Raw genomic sequence first — 15,575 nt, 5'->3', positions numbered from 1 at the left:
AAAAGCTAGGTAGACTCACTTCCCAAAGTTTCTATGACAGACAAGTAAAATAAAAAACGTTTTGTTAATTTGCTGTAGTACAATAAATCATAGAACACTCAATTCACAGTCACACAGACTCTGCTTGTGCTGCACTTGAATTGGTTTATTACTATTCACAGTGGTACCTCTCTGGCGCCTGGTTCCGGAACTGTCGGGGTTGTCATCATTGTTGCCGGGGGGAAAGCTTTCTGACCCGGACAGACATTTGTACTAGACTGTAGAGGACGTGTCTGGGATAAAAGGAGCGGCATGCGGAAAAACAGTGGTCTTGGCGGGAAGACAGAGTGCACAGCAGGAGAAGGTTGATTCATTCTCCTGTCAGCGATGTGATACCTCAGTTAAGCGCTGTATTTCCCCAGCCTATGTGCGCACTTACTCTGAACAGACAGTAGCTGTGAGTCCACTCACCTCTGACACAGTGAAGCCTCCTCTCACTGTCCCACTGTTTGCCGCAGGCACGTGACCTAAGACTGACCCGTTGCTTCACCCAGAGCCAGGCAGTTTCATCCCCGCTGCCACCGATAGACTGAGCCATATTTCGGTGATTCCATAGACTGTGACACCACATGTTCGTCAACCCGGTAATGCAGGACCACACTTAGGAGAGCCAGGATACGTCGCCTTCGTCGGGAGCCAGCTCCTCAACTATCTTCAGGATCTCGCCAGAGACATTACGCGTGACCTACGTGAACGCCGCCGTGGGATTGCAAGCCTTCACAGGCAGGACACCAGCAGACTGATAAGTTTACCTGTTTCATAAACCATTGTTCTTATATAGACATAATATCCACGTTTTACTCTCTATTAACCCATTACCTCCCTGCGAGGAGTATCCCTTGTAATAAACCCGTTAACTCTTTTTCTGCCTCCTGCTTGTCATTGCATCTCGCATTTCCTGTGATTTCACCACTATCACTCCTATTTTTTCTGTTTTTCATCTCTGCAATAGTACATCACACTCTGATGTAGGCCTTTTTTCAATCCATAACTGGTAATGATGAGCTGTGCAACCTAGCCTCTTATCCTAAAGACCCTGAAATGGTCTCTGTTTTCCCTACACACATCTTTTATAGTGCCTTTGATAATCCCTCTTGGTTGTCTTATTTTACTTTATCTGCAGCAGATTGTTTCAATCTGTTAGAGATTTTCATATAAATAATGACACACATTTTTTGCCACCTGAGCAAATTAAAGCTCAACTTATTCAAATTCTCCGAGTCCTGAATATTTCATGAAATTTTACTAGATTTGAAGCAGATCAATTTGATCACCTCAAACAGATTAAATACTGAAACTATAAGAATAACTGCATAAATTACAACATTTTAAATTAAAGGTAGAGATGAGTGGATCCACCAAATTTTATCCAAAAATTAGATTTGAGGCAAATAAATTTGCACAAATCTCAATTCTAGAAAACTTATAAATGCGAGTAAAATGTACCTGAGGAAGAGAGGAGCAAGAGTGAAACTCACTAACCAAAAAGGCTTACAATTTACGGGCCAAAAAGAAAGCAATCCCCACTGACCATAAAAGCTTACACACTACAGACAAGACAAAAAATCCCGCTGACCATGAAAAAAATAAAAATTAAAGGAAAAAGAGGCTAAGAGATACTGCAGATGTGCGTGCATGCAATGCACAGACTTTCCACAGGTCTCCGTAGAACTATATGAAGCTGTCAAGCTCTGGTTGGGAGACCTATAGTTAGTTTGTGCAATGCGGTCTCTGATCAGGCTGAGATCCACACACTTCTGTATGAGTCCTTACCTACTGACTCTTAAGATGGAAAACGACTCTGCCATACAAGCTGTATTCCACTGGGAACCACTCATCTGTGATGGCCCCAGCTACAAACTACCACTGTATAGTTATCTGTAAAATGTCATAGTTGGGGACGCCTGTGGACCAACACAAAATGTTGTTAGCCAGCTTTCTCATGCTTCAACAGTGTGGGAAATAGTGTCACGCAATTTTTTTTTATTTTTTTGCGAATCGATTCTCAAAATACCACAAATTTCAGGAACTTCTACTCAAACTCAATGCTTCATGGATTAACCTGCTAATCTCTGTTAACACTTTCCCAAACTTGGACATACCCAGTATGCTATGGTCGGGAAGTGCTTCCCAACCTTGGATGTACTGGGTACGTCCTAGTGATTTTGCACGCACAGAAAATGTGCAAACGAAATCAACGCTAGGTAATCGACTGATATCACAGCTGACAACCGGCACTCACTGCAAGGAGTGGTGCCTGCACATCCAGATCACCAGGCTCCAGAAAGTTAATTAGATTAGGCCTGTTTCACACTTCCGCTTTTTGACGTCAGTCAAAATCAGCCAATTTTAAAAAAAACGGATCTGCCAAAAAAGGGGCGGATCCGTTTTTCCCCCATAGACTTACATTAGCGGCGGATCTTGACGGACGCTCGTCCGTCCCACCCGCTTTTTGACGGATCCGCCAAGATTTCAGTGTCTCCCGGGTGGATGGGATGGACACTACAACGTTTTTTTTCTTTGACGGTCCGCTATTTTGCTGTGCGCATGCCCAGAAGCTTCACACCGGGAAGCATTTTAACTATGAAATGCCGTTTCGGGGAGCGGTGAAAATTCTCTCTCTTTCCCCTCCCCTTTTTTCCCCAGGCTGCGTTTCCTTTAAAATGCAGACTTCGGCGGATCCATTAAAACAACGGTCCGGTGGCACCCATGAGTATCTCAACGGACACGGATCCGTTCTCCGCCTTTTTCACGGATTGCATCTAACAGAAAAAAAGTAAGTGTGAAACAGGCCTTATGCGCAGTGCATGGTCTAACTAACAGCATTCACACAACAATGGCTTATAACAGCCATTGCAAAGCTCATGCATTGAAATGATTTATAACAGCAATCAGAGCTGTAAAAGTGAGAATCCCACAGTGGGACAAAGTAAAGAAGTAAAAAAAATAAAAATAAACTGTAAAAAAAATTTTATAAAATAAAAAACAAATACAAATACAGTATATTGTACCTATAAATTACTATTTTTTATGTAAAGAAAAAAAAGTACACATGTTTAAAACAACCTGCCCCATAAAGCTGTCACACTAGTTAACCTCTTCAATGAACACCATAAAGAATGAAAATAAAAAACGGGACCAAAAACAATGCTTCTTCATCATATTGACAAACATAAAGTGAAATGAAACGTGATCAAAAAGTCAAATATAAATAAAAATGGTATAGCTGAAAACGTCATCTTGTCCCACAAAAACAAGCCACCACACAGCTCCATCAGTGGCAAAATTACAAAGTTATAGCTTTCTTATAGCAATGCAGAAACAATTATTTTTTCAATAAAATGTTTTTTATTGTGAAAAAGTGTCAAACAATAAAAAAAATTATATAAATGAGGTATCACTATAATCGTACTGACCCGAAGAATAAAGCTGCCTTATCAATTTTACCACACGTGGAACGGCATAAAAAAACTCCAAAAAACAGTTAAGGAATTGTTGGTTTTTGTTCATTCTGCCTCCGAAAAATTGGAATTGAAATCGATAAAAAAATGTGATGTGCCCAATAATTGTAACAATAAAACGACAACTCATCCCAGAAAAGCAAGCCCTTGCATGACTCTGTTAGCAGAAATATGGAAAAAGAGAGAGAGAGAATTTTTTCCGTCCGCCAGAAAGGATTTCAGGCTTAATTTTCTCCCTGACTTCCTTTCTCCAGCCATGCACAATGGAAAATGCGGATCCAACAACAACAAAAATGTTGCAAGGTCCGTCCAGGCATGCCGGCGGACGCAAAAAATTTGGCGGATCCTCACAAAAACGGATCCAACGGATGGCCATCCATCAAGATCCGCCAGTAATGCAAGTCAATGGGGAAAAAAACGGATCCGCAAAAAAAAATGGCGGATCCGTTTTTTTCAAAACCTGGCGGATTTTGACTGATGGTCAAAAACGGAAGTGTGAAAGAGGCCTAACAAGCACAAGAAATTATTATTATTATTATTATTATGCATTTATATAGCGTCATTTATTCCATGGCGCTTTACATGTGAAAAGGGGAAATATAGACAAGTGTAGTATATACAAGAGTAATATACAAGTGTAAGACAAGGGACAAGGGACACACAAGTACATAAGGAGAGGGGACCCTGCCCATGAGGGCTCACAGTCTACAGGGATGGGTGAGGATACAGTATGAGAGGGTAGAGCAGGTCGTGCAGTGGTTCAGTAGACCGAGGATCATTGCAGGCTGTAGGCTGGTCTGAACAGGTGGGTCTTCAGGTTCTTCTTGAAGGTTTCCGTTGATGGTGAGAGTCTGATGTGTTGCGGTAGGGAGTTCCAGAGTATGGGGGAAGCACGGGAGAAGTCTTGTATGCGGTTGTGGGAAGAAGAGATAAGGGGGGAGTAGAGAAGGAGATCTTGGGACGATCGAAGGTTGCGTGCGGGTAGGTACCTAGAGACCATGTCACAGATGTATGGAGGAGACCGGTTGTGGATGGCTTTGTATGTCATTGTTAGGGTTTTGAATTGGATCCTCTGGGCAATCGGAAGCCAGTGAAGGGCCTGGCATGGGGGGAGGCTGGGAAATAGCGGGGAGACAGGTGGATTAGTTGGGCAGCAGAGTGTAGGATGGACTGGAGTGGTGCTAGAGTGCTAGAGGGGAGGCCAGAGAGTAGGAGGTTGCAGTAGTCGAGGCGGGAGATGATAAGAGCGTGCACTAGTGTTTTTGTGGTTTCGTGGTTGAGGAATGAGCGGATCCGGGAAATATTTTTGAGTTTGAGGTGGCAGGAGGAGGCAAGGGCTTGGATATGTGGTTTGAAAGAGAGCGCAGAGTCGAGGATCACCCCAAGGCACCGGCCATGCGGGACTGGGGAAAGAGAGCAGCCGTTGACATTGATGGATAGGTCTGGTGGAGGGGTAGATTGAGATGGGGGAAAGATGATGAATTCTGTTTTGTCCATGTTCAGTTTGAGAAAGCAAGCAGAGAAGAAGGCTGAGATAGCAGACAGACATTGTGGGATGTCAGTCAGAAAGGAGGCGAGGTCGGGTCCAGATAGGTAGATCTGCGTGTCATCGGCATAGAGGTGATACTGCAAACCGTGGGATTCTATGAGCTGTCCCAAGCCGAAGGTATAGATGGAGAATAGTAGGGGTCCTAGGACAGAGCCTTGGGGAACACCGACAGACAGGGGGCGAGGTGAGGAGGTGGTGTGTGAGAGGGAGACAGTGAATGTACAGTCCGTTAGGTATGATGAGATCCAGGATAGGGCCAAGTCTGTGATGCCAAGAGATGAGAGAATCTGTAGCAGGAGGGAATGGTCTACGGTGTCGAAGGCAGAGGACAGGTCCAGGAGAAGGAGGACTGAGTAGTGTTGCTTGCTCTTGGCGGTTAGTAAGTCATTAGTGACTTTAGTTAGGGCAGCTTCAGTTGAGTGATGCAGTCGGAAGCCAGATTGTAACCAGTCAAAGAGGGAACAGGAGGAGAGGTAGGAGGACAGTTCAAGATATACATGCTGTTCCAGTAGTTTTGAGGCTTAAGGGAGAAGAGATATCGGGCGATAGTTAGACACAGAGGATGGGTCAAGGGAGGGCTTTTTGAGGATGGGTGTGATTGAGGCATCTTTGAAGGATGAGGGAAAGACGCCATTTGTAAGTGAAAGCTTGAATAGGTGTGTTAGAGATGGGATGAGGACTGTGGCCAAGTTAGGGATGAGGTGGAACGGGAATGGGTCGAGGGCACAAGTGGTGAGGTGTGATCTTGACAGAAGAAATGGTGTAAAAAATAAATAAACCAATTATTCACCTGCTGTTGACTTTTTAATTCTTTCTCCCAAAGATCACAGTAAGGCTTCGAGCACATTTATCCTGCTCTTTACGTTGAGCTCTTATGCTGGGGATTACTTATAAATATCTGAAATACGTGATTCAGATGCAATCTCATGAAGAAGATTCTCTAAAATGAGACAGATGGAGGAACTGTGGACGCAATCTGGCCTGTGATCCAGCGTTGTCCGTGTTTTTAGGTGTGCATAAAAAGCATGGTCTGCCACAGTTTTGTGCATTTCTGAAAAGAAAGACACAGCTGAACAGAAGCAGATGGAGTCAAGAGTAGCTCTGCTGCCTTATTATAATGACTGTATCCTTTGGAGGTTTCATCTGAATCACGTCACTCTGAGATTTACATGGAAACCCCGAAGTAAGTGTTCAGCTTAAAGTGCAGGATAAATGTGATCCCAAAAGTTGTGCAAAATGTTCCCAATAAAAGCATCAAATCAATCCACAAAAAAGCAAGTACTCATTCAGATACAACATCTGTTATAATAAATATAGGGGGCTTCCACGTTACTAGTGGTACAAAGGCTTTGGAAAAGCTACATGGCTCATCGTCCCCCCAAAAAAAAGAAATTCAGCAAGTTCTGTGCTCCCAAATCCAAATGCCCCCTCCTTTCTGAGCCCCAGTGTGCCTAAACCACATTTAGCGTCCACATGTTTGACATTTCTTTTGCGATAACAGCCCGCCTAATACACAGGTGTGTGTCTCCAGGAGCATGTGCTGGGCACTACAACATACTAGACATCATAATGTACTGGTGACTATGATGTTCTGAGCACTACAGTGGCAGTTTGCATTTTTCCACTCTGCAACAAACGCTGACCCTTTTTTTGAAAAACACCTCTGGAGTCAAAATTGTCACTACCCTTGTAGATAAATTTCCAAAGGCTTATAATTTCCCAAATGGGGGTCACTTGTGTGGGGGATTCTGCTCTTCTAGCACTTAGGGGATTTGTAATATGAAGTCCACAAACTAATCTAGGAAAATCTGTATTCCAGGAGGCAAATAGCGCTTCATTCTTCCTGAGTCTTGGCATATGTATAAGCACTTCTGTGCAGCCACATATGGGGTATTTCCACATTCATCTGAAATTGTGGTACAAATTTTGGTGTCATTTTTGCTCATTTCCCCTTGTGAAAATTTAAAATCTGGGGTTAAAACAAAATTTTGGTGGTAAAAATGTAATTATTATTGTTTCATTTCCTGTGGTGTCAGTATGATCACTGCACCCATAGTTGAATTTACTGAGAGGTATAGTTTGTAAAATGGGGTCACATATGGGAGGTTCTATTGTTCTGGCATCTCAGGGGCTCTCCCAGTGGGTCATGGCACATGCAAACCATAACAGTAAAATCTGCACTATAATATGGCGCTCCTTCCCTTCTGAGCTTTGTACTGTGCCTGACAAGTATTTCCTGATTACATGTAGGGTGTTAGCACAATCAGGATACATTCTTACAACAAACTGCTGTTCATTTTTACCTATTAGCTCTTTGAAAAATTAAAAACTTGGTCACATAGTATAAAGTGTATAAAATTCTGTGAGGCACATTTGGTATCAATGTGATCACTGCACCTCTAGATGAATTAATCTAGAATTGAATTGTGGGTGTAATTTGTAAAAGGAGGGTTAATTATAGTGGGTTTCTGCTTTTCTTTCACCTCAGGGTCTCTGCTAATGTGACATGGCACCCTCAAACCACTCCAGCAAAATCTGAGCTCCAATATGGCGCTTCTTCCCTTCCGAGTTCAGCACTGTGCCTCAAAAGTAGTTTTCGACCACATATGTGGTACCGGTGTACTCAGAAGAAATTGCTTAACACATTTTGGCATCAATTTTCTCCTGCTAACTTTGTAAAAATGAAAAAATTGGGGCTAAAACATCATTTTTATTGGAAAAATAATTATTTTACAATTTTGCAGTTCAGCATTGTAAAATTCTGTGAAGCACCCGTGGATTCAAATTGCTGACCACACATCTAGATAAAATCCTTGAGGTGTCTAGTTTCCTAAATGGGGGTCACTTGTGAGGAGCTTTCTACTGTTTAGGCATAGCTAGGGCTCTCCAAATGCAACATGACACCCACAGGTCATTCCATTAAAGTCTGCATTCCAACACGTCACTCCTTTCTGAGCCATACCGTGTGCTCAAACAATAGTTGTTTTTCAACATGTGGGGTAACTGTGTACTCGGGAGATTTCACAACATATTTTTGGGTCCATTTTCTCCTGAAACCCCTGTGAAAATAAGAAAATTGGGGCTAAAAGAGCATTTTTGTGGGAAAAATGTGATTTTTTTATTTTCCCGCTTCTACGTTATAAACTTCTGTAAAGCATCTGGGAGTTCAAGGTGCTCACCACACATCTTGATTCATTCCTTAATGGGTTTAGTTTCCAAAATGGTGTCACTTGTAGGGAGTTTCCACTGTTTTGCCACATTGGGGGCTTTCCAAATGCTACATGGCATCTGCTAATGATTCCAGTCAATTTTGCATTCCAAAAGTCCAGTGGTGTTTTTTCCCCACATATGGGATATCGGCGTACTCAGGAGAAATTGTAAAACATGTTTTGGGGTCCATTTTCTCCTGTTATTCATGTGAAAATAAAAAATAGGGAACTAAAAGACATTTTTGTGGAAACATTTTTATTTTTTACTTTTACGGCTCAGCACCTGGGGGCTCAAGGTGCTCACCACACATTTAGATTAATTTCTTCAGGGGTCTAGTTTCTAAAATGGGGTTGCTTGTGGGGGATTTCAACTGTTTTGGCAAATCAGGGGTTTTCCAAGCGAGATATGGCGTCTGCTAATGATTACAGACAATTTTGCACTCCAAAAGCACAATGCCGCTCCTTCCTTTAGGAGTCCTGCAGTAGTTTTCCTCCACATATGGAGCATCAAAGTACTTGGGAGAAATTGAACAACAAATTTTGGGGTTAAATGATCAGGGAGACCTGCGCTGAAGGGCTAAAAAGAGGCTGCCAAATGGACAATTCTAGGTCATATGCACCACTTAAATAAATAAAATGCCGGTACAGCAATAATGCAAAAATAAATACAACGTACTAATGCACATAAAAAATGATATTAGCATAAAATAATCCTGAATCAGACAGGAAAGCACTCACCAAAAGAAATGATGATGACGTGAGTTGCAGAGGATGATTAGCATGAACGTGGTGCCAGTACTGGCCTGGAAGTGCTAAGCTGCAAGGAGAAATGAGCTTAGCGTGCTGTGATAAGCAGGGGTGCCAGCTGCAGCAGCTGTGGCAGTCACATACCAACAGTGGTAACCTAGGCACAATGAAGAGTGGTATTGCTGCTCATCTTTTACGGCAACACCGCTCTTCATTGTGCCTAGGTTACCACTGTTGGTATGTAACAGCCACAGCTGCTGCAGCTTGCACCCCTGCTTATCACAGAGCACGCTCAGCTCATTTCTCCTTGCAACGCTGCACTTCCAGGCCAACACTGGCACCTCGTTGATGCTAATCATCCTCTGCAACTCACGTCATCATCATTTCTTTTGGTGAGTGCTTTCAGGATTATTTTATGCTATTATCATTTTTTATGTGCATTAGTACGCTGTATTTATTTTTGCATTAATGCTGTACCGACATTTTATTTATTTAAGTGGTGCATATGACCTAGAATTGTCCATTTGGCAGCCTCTTTTTAGCCCTTCAGTGCGGGTCTCCCTGACCGTTTTACCATTGTTTTTAATTGCGGGCTGACACCGACCGGCATTTGACCTAGCAGCTGGGGAATTATTAGTGTTTAATTTTTGGGTAAGCACTTGTATGATTTTCTGTTTATTTTAAATTTTGGGGTTAATTTTTCCTGTTACCCTGGGGAAAATAAAAAATTGGGGCTAAAGTATAATTTTTGTGAAAAAAGTAAAAAGTTTTTTTTCCTTCCACATACCATTGATTCCTGTGTAGCATCTGAAGGATTAATACATTTCTTGAATGTCGTTTTAAGTACTTTGAGGGGTGCAGTTTTTAGAATGGTGTCACTTTGTAGTAAGGTCCAGATTGGGGGGTGGTCCACTGCTTACCGCGCACAGATGACACAGAGACGAGATGGAGGCAGATTTTCGGGTACAACTGGCCCGAGTTTATTGGCCGTCATCCTGACGACCGTAGCAATACACTGCAGCACCTTTACAGCTCTCCATATTTCAGGCCCGGGTACCTGCACCTTCCTTCTGTCGTAGTGACTCTCCTCGCAGCTCTTTCACTGGGGCTGCCCTAGTCCTATCTACCACCAGCGCTTCACCAGTCCGATGTCGTCGTCAATTTGGCCTCGTCTGTTCTGCGGTTCTTCGTGTCGGGGCTACCCCCCTGACTGTCTCTTCCTATCAGTCCCCTGGTCGAGCTCTCCACCGTTGTCAGTCCTCTGTACTGAGTCTTCTCTTCCTGAGCTCCTCCTGGGACTAGCCTAGCCTGGAACCCTGTTCTGTCCTATTTATCCCCTTCCTCGGGAATTTCCTCCTGGGTTCCTAACTCCCCGCCCCCCATGACTAAGCGGTTTCCGTAGCCCTAAGCTGCTGACAAGTCCTGTTCTCACGCTCCCCTCTACCATCTTGTGGTCAAATCTAGGTATTGCACTCCTATTCCATTTTCCCCATCTGTTTCCCTTCCGTCATTATAAATATCCGTCTGCAGTGCACAAACCGTCCCTTCTTCCTCCAGTTAAGTCCGTCCGTCAAGTCACCTTCCCCACACCTTTTCGGTATTTTCTATCATAAAGACCCCTCAAAGTCACTTCAAATGTGATGTGATCCCTAAAAAAATGGTTTTACAATTTTTTTTGTAAAAATTAGAACTTGCTGGTCAACTTCTTAACCCTTCTAACATCCTAGCAAAAAAAAATTAGGTTTCAAAAATGTTGTTGATGTAAAGTAGACATGTGGGAAATGTTATTTATTAACTGTTTTGTGTGACATAACTCACTGGTTATAGAGCATAAAAATTAAAAAGGCTTGGGGGTAAAGGGTTTAAAGGCATTTTCTACTTTCAGCAAAGTCGACCCCAAACACTTATAGGCGTATAAATAGTGAAACTAAATAGTACATAACCTTCAACGTTCCAGCACCAACTCTCAGCTATTGCTCTGGTTCCTGTGTTGTTGCATCTGTGTTGATGCAGCCAATCACTGAGCTCATCAGCCCATGCCATCTGCACCGGTAGACCCATTGGCTGCTGATGTATTATAGCACAATATCAATCTGACATTACTGCTACAGCAAAAACATAGCGATCAGGGCTACAGCTGAGATCTGTCACTGAAGTGGTGGGTGGTGCATACCATCTGGCTTTGTTATTTTATATGCCAGCTAGCATTTGGGGTCCACTTTGCTGAAAGTGGAAAACCCCTTTAACTTTTGAAATCTTTTCTGAATGATACTAACAAGAAGATGATCACAGAGGGGTGTCAAGCATCAATAAATTAGTTAAAATATATAAAACTGAGCTAATGGAGACACAAGGTGGAACTAACGGCGCTTATCTTCTTATATTGTTTATGCATGTAAGCAATCATATCTAAGGTCCCTGAGAATGTTTATGTACAAATCATTTACTGTTGCTTAACTATGAGAAAAGTTTTGGAAATGGACATCTGAAATTAGATAAATGAACTGCAGCCCATTTGTTTTAATTACTGCCATTTCTATGCAACACAATATGCATCATTTTTAACCCCGTGCTGTTTGTCTTTCTGTTTGGTCTTGCTCCGGGGTCCTTCCAAACAACAAGGAATGTTTTGCTACCAGGAACATCTTCAATAATCAGATGACCCACTAATGAATTCTTCTAGCCTCCCACTGGTTGGCTGTTTCATTTCCCTTTATTAGATTATCCCAAAGGGATATTGAAAGCAGTTGAAGTTACGGTTACAGTGTTTTTAGAAGGAGCAGAATTGCAGTCACTTGTCCCTGGAGGATGGGAGTTATTACAAGGAATGCAGGCCTATTGGAAGTAGATGGATTTAAAAAAAAAAAAAGATGTCATTGGCATTAATTGGAATAAGGTTAAATAAGATGAATAGAGGCTATGAAGTGAATGTGGGAGGTCTATAGTAGTAAAATATGAGTCAGAAAATCCAAAGACTTCTGCTAGGAAACCACGTAGATAAAATCCACTAAAACAGAGCAAACAATGGTTTATCAATGTTCTCCTTTTTCTCCTAAAATATACAGAAAGCAGTGAGTGAGAAGAGGTTCAGGTTTCATGGTAGTCCTGCAGAGAGCAATTGTTGTGAATGCAAAGTGTGAAATTCGCTGTAACATCCGCAGCTTGCACGGCCACCATTCTATCCTGTTCTCCATATCAGAGTTCTTAGGATAAGTGGGTATCCCAGAGGTAGAACTCTCCCTTACCCCCCAATCATCACAAATCAACAAGTTATTATCACCTATCCTGTTGAGGGTTGATAATTTGCAAAGTTGTAATAACCCTTTAACTAATTTTAGTCTAGGACATAAAATATGAAGATAAGGCAGTAATTACTTACGGGTTCCTAATCTATTCTATTATTTCTAAACACTCTTTTTCGATGATTCCTTTGTATTCCCTTTCATACTGCACCCACAGACACAAATGATACACCATTTGAAAGGTAAACTTTGATCACAAAATACAGCTCAAACATTAATTTTCATAAACCTGCAGTAAGGAAAAATTACCTGCAGGTGGCACCACAGTACTCCAAAGCACACTACCACACACAAATCCAAACATTTGCCTTGGGGGCTTTCCAGCTTGCCGAACTGCTTGCCCAGCCTATTTTAGCCAAATTGGAGGATTGCACACTCCACTGCAGGTGAGTCACATATGCAAACACATTGCAAAAATGCACTGCCTATTAAATTGCACACTTGCTCCATTCATACTTCACCCACACAAACAAATGATACACCATTTGAACGGTCAAATTACCTGCAGGTGGCAACACACTACCCCCAAAGCACACTACCACAAAGCTGCTTACAGCCATCACAAACAAATCCAAACATTTGCCTTGGGGTTTTTCCAGCTTGCTCAAGTGCTTGCCAAGCCTATTTCAGGCACATTGGAGGATTGCACACTTCACTGCAGGTGAGTCGCATATGCAAACATATTTGCATACATGCACTGCTTTTTCGGTGATTATTTCGCCCCACACACACAAATGGTGAGTCACATATACAAACATATTTGTAAAAATGCAATGCTTTTTCGCTGATTACTTCGCCCAATACACAAAAATGATGCACTATTTGAAAGGTGAACTTGCTCCCTTCAGCAAGAAAATAGCCAAACAAACCACACATTCATGATTTTATCACTAAATACAGTTTAAACATTCATTTTCATAAACATGCAGAAAGACACAATGACCTGCAGGTGGCACCTCAACCTGAAGACATTTTTTGGCCTGTACTTATCAAACCAATTTATTGTATTACCAATCTACATATATAAATACCTGTTTGTGTTCATCATCTCATGAAATACATTTACATTTGACAAGATGCTTTTTCTGAAATTGCCTGCGCCCCCCCGATGACACTAGGCACAGGATTAGAGATGAGCGAACCCCAGGATCTTCGGATCCAGCGGGTTGGGCCAAACGGTTAAAAAAAGTTCATGTTCATTTAAATAAATAATTAAATATGGTGTGGGATCCCTCAAATTTTGACAACCAGCCTTGCTAAAGCAGACAACTGGTGTCTGGTATTCTCAGGCTGGTAATGGGCTATGGATATTGCCCCCGACCAGTCTAAAAATATCAGCCTACAGCCTCCCAGAAAAGGCTCATCTATTATTATCTATTAAACATTCAATGCATTTTTTTATGTTTTATGTACCTGAAGAAGGAACGAATACAGCTCTGAAATGCATTGCATCTTTTTACCGCAATGAACGTTTTCTATTTTCCTATCTTGTTGGCAGCGCTCATCTATGTTGCTTTTTGTGCACTGCCTTCTCATTCGGTTAAATAGTAATAGGTGTTCTGCCTCAGTTTTCAGTCAGACTATATCGAACAGCAATGAACATAAGGATGAGTGACCTCATGGAGATCAACATCCAACACTGCGGAGACACCATCACATGTTTCTCAACGCAGTGATCTAGAGCAATGCCCCCATCCCTTATGGGAAATATGCAAAAGCATGTAAATCAACAGCCGCGGAGACACCATCACATGTTTCTCAACGCAAGCAATGACTAGCCAGGTCTTTCCCCGGGAAGGAACAACCACGGGAAGGGCAGTCTCGAACAGTATCGAACAGCAGTCAGGGAACCATGACACCAACCAGAGAAATACAGATTTGATTCTTTGCCCATTACCGAACCTACGGAGATGTTTAGAAAAGTCAGGCTGGGACAATCAGGTCACCAGGCAGCATACCTTAATGGACTCTGTCATCTTTCTACTCTCCGTGGGTGGCTGCCCAAAATTTAGTGCCACTAGTTGAAATAAGTGGCCCTGGAAAGCACAAAGTTGCAGATATTCTTATTCCCTTTGAGCCAGCAGAAGGGTGGTACTCTGTCATTTGCACCATCTAATGTACTTGCTGGGACTGTACTATATGTTGCTGACTGTTGGTGATCCAATAAATTATTACTGTAGTGTGTTAGCCTCAACCTGTGTTGTCTGAGTAGTATTCTGCCAATGGGAAATCAGTGCAGGTGTTCAGTGGGATGAGCCCTGGTCCATGCGGTCTTTCTAAACACAGCCAGGCCAGTGGAGGAGAGACCCACTGACCCTCATATCTCCACACTGACTTTTTTTTGCATGTCCTCCAAAAAACTGCTAAGGCTTGGTTCACAGACAAGCAGTGCTCTCCGCTGTGTACTATAACAGGGTTTCTGTTGTTGCTAGAATGGCTCTGTCATGGTTCCAACAGGAACTCTGACAGAGCCATTCACTTCAGTGAAGCTGATGGAGTCTCTTTGGACACAGAACGCTTCCTTGTCAGTATTTCTCTTTTTCAAACATGAATGAAAACACGGAAGACCATCAAGAGAACACTGTATGTGTGTGAGCCTAGACTTAAAAAGTCGACCCAAGAGAAAATAGTTGCTTGGCGGCAGTAAGTAAAATTGATTGAATTAATCATGGCATTACATTATGTTTTACCAGAAGCACATTCTGTGCTGTGGGTCTGTATCAGTACTCAGATAAGGACAACAGTATGCCAAGACCTTCATAAGCTGCAATTTATGTGGAAACGTGGGAAGTGCAGTTTACAGAGTCATAAGTATCAATTACTTAAGATTCAGGGAAAGTAAAGTGTAAAGTGATGTAGTCCTATTTCAATTACTACTGGATATATACTGTAGATGTATTTCTAGGATGTCCTAGACCCCAGTTTGCAAAAGCTATACTCCGGCTCTATTTCTGACTGCCAATAATGACACATGGCAATCTGAGGAAAAATCCGAAGAAGCAAAATAATCTTATAATAAAATAAAATGTTGTGAAAACAAGCAGCTAGGTAAATCCTCAGTTATAGTAATAGAGCTTGGATGGCCCATTTGGAGATGATGCCCTTCATTCCACGGTCATATTACTTGAAGGTACTGGGCCATAAGGCATTTATAAAACTGATGTAGTCTTAACTGACAGTTGGCTTCCCTTAAGCACTGGGGAGCAGGTACACCTGTACATCAGTGGGTTAGTACCAGAGGATAAGGCAGAAAAGTAACCTAAACATC

At 42.2% G+C, this 15,575-nt stretch overlaps 1 protein-coding gene across 1 annotated transcript in view; it reads right to left on the bottom strand.

Annotated features, from left to right (window-relative positions):
• LOC141099176 (bile acid receptor-like) overlaps window positions 1-15,575 on the bottom strand; it is a 197,740-nt gene that overhangs the window by 133,743 nt on the left and 48,422 nt on the right. The window lies entirely within an intron of this gene.

Source organism: Dendrobates tinctorius, unplaced genomic scaffold (genome assembly GCF_039654945.1).
Source record: "Dendrobates tinctorius isolate UK_male_01 unplaced genomic scaffold, ASM3965494v1 ptg000098l, whole genome shotgun sequence".
In the NCBI taxonomy this organism is placed as follows: Eukaryota; Metazoa; Chordata; class Amphibia; order Anura; family Dendrobatidae; genus Dendrobates; species Dendrobates tinctorius.
Note: the sequence above shows the minus strand (reverse complement) of the source record. Positions and strands in the feature narration are given on the sequence as shown.